Here is an 8,823-nt window from a genome sequence, read left to right on the forward strand (position 1 = left end):
GTTGGAACTCTCTCCCTACTAGTATTGTAGGTCTACTTGGCCAAATGGACTACAGCAGTTAAAGGAGGCAGCTCACCACCTTCTCAAGGAGAACTAGAGATGGGCAATAAATACTGATAGAGCCAGCATGAATGATTCTTTAAAAACAGTTCTAAAAAGACTGACTTAGTTAATTATTAAATCCCTTTATGGAAAACAAATGGACCAACACCCATATGTCATAAGTTTGAAAGCCAAATATTAAAAAAAATGGTAACAATATGCATAAGTCCAACCTTTTATCACAATGGCACAGTGACTCAGTGATTAGCACTGCTGCCTTGCAGGATTCGATTCGGGTGCGGATCTGTGTGGAGTTTGCACATTCCTTCGCATCTGCGTGGGCTTCTTCCAGGTGCTTCGCTTTCCTCCCACAGTCCAAAGGTGTGCAGGTTAAGGCATGGGAAATGTCTGGTTGTAGATTAGATTAGATCCCCTACAGTATGGAAACAGGCCCTTCAGCCCAACAAGTCCACACCGACCCTCTAAACAGTAACCCACCCAGACCCAGTCCCTATATTGACCCCTGACTAGAGCACCTAACATTATGGGCAGTTTAGCATGGCCAATTCACCTGACCTGCACACCTTTGGGTAGGGTAGGGGTATGGATCTGGGCAGGATGCTTTTCAGAGGGTCAGTGTGGATGCAATGGGCTGAATGGCCTACACTATACGGATTCTATGATTCAATGAGAGTAACTGAACAAGACTGGAGAGCTGTTGAGAGAATATTGTGGTTAACCATGTCAAAACTGGGTCTGATTAATAAGTTTGTAGACAACATAAAAATTGGTGGAGTTGTGCATAATGAGGAAGGTTGCCAAAGGATACAGCGGGATATAAATCAATTAGAAAGTTGGATGGAGTTTAATCTGGACAAGATTAAGGTGACAGATTTTGGGAGGTCAAATGTAAGAGGCAAGTATAAGGATACAGCGGGATATAAATCAATTAGAAAGTTAAGTAATCTAATCTAATCTAAAGATTAAGGTGACAGATTTTGGGAGGTCAAATGTAAGAGGCAAGTATGTAGTAAATGGCTGGACCCTAAGGAGCATTGACATACAAAGGGATCTTTAGGTGCAAGTCTATAGCTCCTTGCAAGTGGCAACACAAGTGGATAAGGTGAAGAAGGCATATGGCATGCTTACCATCTCTAAGGTTGGCAAAAGAAGGGACGTAACCCTTTTTAAAGCAACTAATGCTGGTTTCAGTGTTCAATTGTTGCAAGGCAACTATCAGGATCATGCCCCCCTCAGCCCCACCTCCTCCAACACCAACCTTTCAGCTGAGGGGCAAAGACCACAGTACCCAATACAATTCAACCTATGGAATTTTGGGAAGGATGGGAGGTGACAAAATGGTGAAGGACATTGAAGAAAAGGGAGGTTAGAGATGCAGTTGTAATGTATAGGGATAGAAGGGTTGAGTGTTTTTTTTAGGAGAAAGAATAAAGAGACCAAAGAAATGCAATGAAACCCAAGAAAGAGCATGCAGATAACAAGTCTGATGTCCATTACATGGAGCACGCAAATACATGTCCTTTCAATGAAAGAAATAAAATGAAAGAGCTAATCTTGCTATTTAGTGAATCCAGCAAATTGGTTCCCGGGATGGCAGGACTGACATATGAGGAAAGGTTGAATTGACTGGGCTTTTACTCACTGGAATTTAGAAGAATGAGGGGGATCACATAGAAACATATAAAATCCTGAAGCGACAAGACAGGCTAGATGTGGGAAGAATGTGTCTGATGTTGGGGAAGTCCTGGACCAGGGGTCACAGTCTAAGAATAAGGGGTAAGCCATTCAGGACTGAGATAAGGAAGAATTTCTTCGCTCAGAGAGTTGTGAACCTGTGGAATTCTCTACCACAAGAAGCTGTTGGGGTCACTTCATTAGATATATTCAGGAGAGTGCTGGACATGGCCCTTGCTGCTTAAGGGATCAAGGGATATGGGGAGAGAGCAGGAGTGGGATACTGAAATTGCGTGATCAGCCATGGTCATATTGAATGGTGGCACAGCTCAAAGGGCCAAATGACCTACTCCTGCTACTATTTTGTATGTAAGCAGGGCTATGAGCCAAGTAAGACCTCCAGATTAAAGGCAGGGTCAAACTTGCATTGTGCAGCTCCTGAAGTTGATGGTAAGCAACATAAACACATTAGTACAATGCAGTAGGCAACCCACTATAAAAGGACATGTTTTAATGACAGGAAACTGGATAAGTACATGAAGGAGAAAAGATCAGAAAGATTGTGCTCATAGAGTGAATTAAAGTACAGTAGGATGAGACTCACGTTGAACATAAATGGATTTGGCATTGATCTTTTGGCCTGAATGGCCTGTTTCTCTATTGCAAAATTCTAACTCTGGCCTTTAAAAATATGGTTAACCCTGCTTCCCTGATTTTTACTGGTACAGTGAGTAATTCTTATCTGATACAGAGATGTCATGCCTGAGTTAGTTGGATTGCAACAAGTGCCCCTAGCCACCTTCTGCTCTACTGATATGCTACTGCTACATTCTTTACTAAATAGTACCAACTCCTTCCACCATGCTTCATCAAGAAGGATTTCTACATAACCATCAGTGAGCCCATGGGCTCTCTCATGGAGGTGATAGACATTGGTAGAGTTAAATACATTTCAGGTTTACTTCCAAAACCACCTTTGCTGACACTACCATATTTAGCTGTTGTAAGCCTCTAGTATCAGCAACTAGTTCCCAATGATAAGCTCCCATTCATTACCTGGCACATGAGCTCACCAGTATTCATTTAATTTGGCTTATCCTGCAAACTGCAGAGGTAAACAACGTCTAATTAGACGCAAACACAGAGAATGCTTGAGAAACTCAGCAGGTTTGGCAGCATCGGTGGAAAGACAAACAGAGTTAACTGAAAAAAAGAGTCATCCTGGACTCAAACCGTTAATTCTGTTTCTCACTCCACAGATGTTGCCAGATCTGCTTAGTTTCTCTTGCATTTTCTGTGTTTAATTTAGATTTCCAACATCTGCAGTATTTTGCTTTTAATCAATTAGACCCAACTGTGCTTCTCAGTATTTCACAAAATTTTGTAGGGTTAACAACCTAAACTTTCATAATCTACACTCATTTTCTTTGAGTTTGACCTCCCCACTGAATGAGCAAGTTCCTAAAATCAACCTTTAAGATAGCCATCAGGCCTGCTAATGCTATTTTGCACACAATCATCCAATGAGTAAATAATGAACATCTGCAAGCTTCAGAACATAACTCTGGTTCATTGCACATTCTTTCAACCTCCAAATATGCCTTGAGTTCGAACATGTATTTGCATATGTTTTCCATTCTTAAACTATTTTAGTCACTTGTGCTTTCGCATTTGTTGCGAGACAAATATTGTACCAGACTTCTAAATAAATTTCATTTAACTGTCATTGGCTATTTCTGCTTGTTGTACAACTTTTATTGCAGATTTTTATTGCCTATAAACTTTTGAAACTTACAATATTAACATGGCCTTACCTGACCAGAAGGCTCTAATGCAGATCATTCATATAATTTCACAATATATTTTAAAGCCAATGCTTACTTAGCTGAACCATAATATTAGCAAAGCACTAACATCTTTTAGGTTGTATAAAAAGAAGGACAGAGGTTATTGAATTTTCCAAATATTAAATTATTACTGCCAAAAACTGATATTGAAGTAAACTGGTACTATTTTCATTTTAATTAAACAAAACAATTTATGTTCCAGATACCTTATTCTAGGTGCAACCTTCCAACTCGGCACCGTGCCCTTGAACTGTCCTACCTGTCCATCTTCCTTCCACCTATCCGCTCCACCCTCCTCTCCAACCTATTACCTTCACCCCCACCTTCATCTACCAATCGCATTTCCAGCTACCTACCCCCCAGCCTCATCCCCTTCTAATTTATCTCTTAGCCTCTTTGGACCACCCCCTCATTCCTGATGAAGGGATTATGCTCGAAACATCAACTCTCCTGTTCCTTAGATGCTGCCTGATCGGCTGTGCTTTTCCAGCACCATAACTTTTGACTCTGATAATGTTAGAGTGTCTGCCCTTGACCTTGAGGAGCACAAGTTAAACTGAATTGAGTAACAATCCTCCCGTGTAGAGAAAAAAGGTTGTTTTTGTTGAAATATATTCTCTTCTCATGTTTAAGCATATTTAATCCCTCCTTGTTTTGAAGGGCCCAGTCATGGTTTTGAGTTTAAAATGTAACACATGAATTTACAATTATCTTTATTAACTTTAACTGAACTCAAACAAAATTATATTTTCCCATAAATTTTATAGTTTTGTTAATTTTTCAAGCATTTCTCCAGAGTTCATATTTTATGTTGTCTACTAAAGAAAATCCTGCTTTGTCTTTGTGTCGTACTCAGTTCACAACATTTGCACTGAACTTTAATATATTTAAATAATTTACAGATCAAACTTCCACTGCTATAATGTTTCTCTTACACACTGCATTCCACAGCAGGTTCTTCATCACCATTGTTGTAAGTGCAGCCAAATGGGACCAGGTATTGCAGATTGACAGAAGGTTGTGACAGCTAAAGTACCATTCATCTGCAAATCTTGTATAGAAGGAATACTTCACCCATATTACCAGCCGCAGAGCCAGACAGCCAATCACCCATTTTGAGAGATGCCTGGATAATCCAGAAAACTTTGCAAAATTATCTAGAAGCAGGAATACATCAGGTGGTAGAAGACAAACACGTGTTGCCCACTGTCAGCTACCTGATGAAGGAGCAGCACTCCAAAAGCTAGTGCTTCCAAATAAACCTGTTGGGCTATAACCTGATGGACTTATCACACTAAACCTGTTGGTGTTGTGTGATTTTTAATTTTGTCATTAAAGAGAGCCATGAGGGAACCATCATAGTACTTCGAGAAAATAAATTGACATCAATTTAGTCCTGAACTTCCTCTTGAATGTGGTGAGGTCAAACTAGCAGGTAATGGACATGTCTTGAATGTGGTGATGTTAAAATAGCAGGAAATGGACATTTCTTGTGGTTGAGGAACAGTTGATTGCAATGGAGAACGTGGTGACTATCGGTCTGTTGTATTGTGCTATACGGATAGTACTGTATGTGTAGAATAAAGATGACTGACTTGAGGTCTGAGTTGTGTTGAGTGGGATTGGCTACAAGTTACCCTCAATTAGTCCTTCTTCTTCATTCTCCTCCACCAATGACTAAAGGAATTCCGATAGAAAAATAGAAATTGGTGGAGAAACTCAGCAGGTCTGGCAGCTTCTGTGAAGAGAAATCGGCGTTCTCTCCACAGATGCGCCAGACTTGCTGAACTTTTTGAGCAATTTCTATTTTTGTCTCTGATTTACTGCATCCACAGTTCTTTCAATTTTTACTGAAGGAATTCCCTTGATGTACAACTTCCTTGTTCCCTGCAAGATGGCTCCGGATATGGTTGAGTTCTTGCGAGCTCCTGAATGCAGAGCTAAGTTTCCTATTTCCTACAATCATTCTACTCTCTTTAAACTTAATAGCATACTTTTAAAAATTACTAATAACTATGTTTTTTCTAAACTCACAGGTTTGAAGATCCTCCGATCCTCAAAGCCAACTTACTGGGTGAAGGCAGCAAACCACATGGTGCCCATGACCCATGCGACCAAACAGGAAGGCGGCCAAGCCAGCTGGAGGCAGCTTACGCGAGCCCCAGGTTTGGGGCCTGCGGAAAATGGAGGGACCCAAGAGGCCTGCCCCAGGAAGGAGAACCGATACAAAATGCTTCCAGCCCCATAAGACACCTGCCTGACGTGCCATTGAGAGCATTCTGTCGGGATGTATCACTACCTGGTATGGCAACTGTACCATTCAAGATCAGAGACAGTTACAGAGAGTGGTGAACTTGGCCCGGACCATCTCAAAGGTCAACCTCCCATCTATAGAATCCATCTACCAGGCCTGCTGTCAAAAAAAGGCTGCCAGCATTCTCAAAATCCATCCCATCCTGGCAATTACTTACTATTACTTACTTATCTATGCTACTTAACTATGGATTTGCCTGTATTGCTTGCAAGACAAAGCTTTTCACCTTGTCTCGGTACACGTGACAATAAATTCAACTCAATTGTTGCAAGTGACCAGCAGCTGTTAGCCAGATCATCCTGGGTATATGCTTGAGCAAATAACAGTCCAGCACTACATTAACATCATCAGTAAATAACGCAGGCAAAGAAAACGCAAAGAAGAAAATGAGCATTTTGGTGATAGTGACCACAATTCAATTATGTTTACTTTAGTGATGGAAAGGGATAGGTATATAGCGCAGGGCAAAAGTTATAGCTGGGGGAAAGGCAATTATGATGCAATTAGGCAGGATTTAGGATGCGTAGGATGGTGAAGGAAACTGCAGGGAATGGGCACAATTGAAATGTGGAGCTTATTCAAGGAACAGCTACTGCGGGTCCTTGATAAGTATGTACCAGTCAGGCAGGGAGGAAGTGGTCGAAAGCGGGAGCCGTGGTTTACTAAGGAAGTTGAATCTCTTGTCAAGAGGAAGAAGAAGGCTTATGTTTGGATGAGATGTGATGGCTCAATTAGGGTGCTTGAGAGTTACAAGCTGGCCAGGAAAGACCTAAAGGGAGAGCGAGGAAGAGCCAGGAGGAGACATGAAAAGTTGTTGGTGGATAGGATCAAGGAAAACCCTAAGGCTTTCTACAGGTATATCAGGAATAAAACAATGACTAGAGTAAGATTAGAGCCAATCAAGCATAGTAGTGGGAAGTTGTGCATGGAGTCAGAGGAGATAGGGAAGTGCAAAATGAATACTTTTCGCCAGTATTCACACTGGAAAAAAACAATGTGGTCGAGGAGAATACTGCGATATAGGCTACTAGGCTAGATGTGATTGAGGTGCATAAGGAGGCGGTGTTAACAATTCTGGAAACTGTAAAAATAGATAAGTCCTCTGGGCCGGATGGGATTTATCCCAGGATTCTCTAGGAAGCCAGGGAGGAGATTGCCAAGCCTTTGGCTTTGATCTTTATGTCGTCATTGTCTACAGGAATAGTGCCAGAAGACTGGAGGATAGCAAATGTTGTTCCCTTGTTCAAGAAGGGGAGTAGAGACAACCCTGGAAATTATAGACTGATTAGATTCCCAACAGTACAGAAACAGGCCCTTCAGCACAACAAGTCCACACTGACCCTCCAAAGAGTAATCCACCCAGACCCATTCCCCTACCCTATATTTACCTCTGACTAATGCACCTAACACTATGGGCAATTTCTCATGGCCAATTCACCTGACCTGCATATCTTTGGTTTGTGAGAGGAAAGCCACGCAAACACGGGAAGAATGTGCAAACTCCACACAGTCACCTGAGGCGGGAGGCAAACCCAGGTCCCTTGTGCTGTGAGGCAGCAGTGCTAACCACTGAGCTACTGTGCCACCTGGTGAGACCTGTGAGCCTTACTTCGGTGGTGGGTAAATTGTTGGAAAGGGTTATAAGAGATAGGATTTATAATCATCTAGAAAGGAATAAGTTGATTAGGGTTAGTCAACACGGTTTTACGAAGGGTAGGTCATGCCTCAATAACCTTATTGAGTTCTTAGAGAAGGTGACCAAACAGGTGGATGAGGGTAAAGCAGTTGATGTAGTGTATATGGAGTTCACTAAGGCATTTGATAAGGTTCCACACAATAGGCTATTGCACAAATACGGAGACATGGGATTGAGGGTGATTTAGTGGTTTGGATCAGAAATTGGCTAGCTGAAAGAAGACAGAGGGCGGTTCATCCTGGAGTTCAGTTACCAGTGAGGTACCACAAGGATCTGTTTTGATTCAACTGCTGTTTGTCATTTTATAAATGACCTGGATGAGGGCATAGAAGGATGAGTTAGTAAATATGTGGATGACACTAAGGTTGGTAGAGTTGTGGATAGTGACGAAGAATGTTGAAGGTTACAGATAGACATAGATAAGTTGCAGAGCTGGGCTGAGAGGTGGCAATCGGAGTTTAATGTGGAAAAGTGTGAGGTGTTTCACTTTGGAAGGAGCAACAGGAATAAAAAGTACTGGGCTAATGGTAAGATTCTTGGTAGTGTAAACGAGCAAAGAGATCTGGGTATCCAGGTACATAGATCCTTGCAAGTTGCCACCTCGGTTGATAGGGTTGTTGAGAAAGCATATGCTGTGTTAGCTTTTATGAGTAAAGGGATTGAGTTTCAGAACCATGAGATCATGCTGCAGCTGTACAAAATTCTGATGCAGTTACATTTGGAGTATTGCGTACAGTTCTGGTCACCGCATTATAGGAATAATGTGGAAGCTTCGGAAATGGTTCAGAGGAGATTTACAAGGATGTTGCCTGGTAATGGAGGGAAGGTCTTATGAGAAAAGGCTAAGGGACTTGAGGCTGTTTTCGTTAGAGAGTAGAAGGTTGAGAGATGACTTCATTGAGACATATAAGATAATCAGAGGGCTAGATAGTTTGGAAAGTGAGAGCCTTTTTCCTTGAATGGCGATGGCTAGCATGAGGGGACATAGCTTTAAATTGAGGGGTGATAGATATAGAACAGATGTCAGAGGTAGTTGTTGTGGTTCTGTTCGACGAGCTGGGAATTTGTGTTGCAGACGTTTCGTCCCCTGTCTAGGTGACATCCTCAGTGCTTGGGAGCCTCCTGTGAAGCGCTTCTGTGATGTTTCCTCCGGCAATTATAGTGATTTGTATCTGCCACTTCCGGTTGTCAGTTCCAGCTGTCCGCTGCAGTGTTCGGTATATTGGTCC

General features: G+C 41.9%; 1 long non-coding RNA gene across 1 annotated transcript in view; it reads left to right on the forward strand.

Annotated features, from left to right (window-relative positions):
* Positions 1 to 5,910, forward strand: part of LOC122557742 — a 31,968-nt gene extending 26,058 nt beyond the window's left edge. The window contains exon 3 of the long non-coding RNA XR_006313926.1: positions 5,621 to 5,910. This is a non-coding gene — a long non-coding RNA (uncharacterized LOC122557742). The remainder of the gene's footprint in view (positions 1 to 5,620) is intronic.
* The last annotated feature ends 2,913 nt before the right edge of the window (positions 5,911 to 8,823 follow it).

Source organism: Chiloscyllium plagiosum, chromosome 2 (genome assembly GCF_004010195.1).
Source record: "Chiloscyllium plagiosum isolate BGI_BamShark_2017 chromosome 2, ASM401019v2, whole genome shotgun sequence".
Lineage (NCBI taxonomy): Eukaryota > Metazoa > Chordata > Chondrichthyes > Orectolobiformes > Hemiscylliidae > Chiloscyllium > Chiloscyllium plagiosum.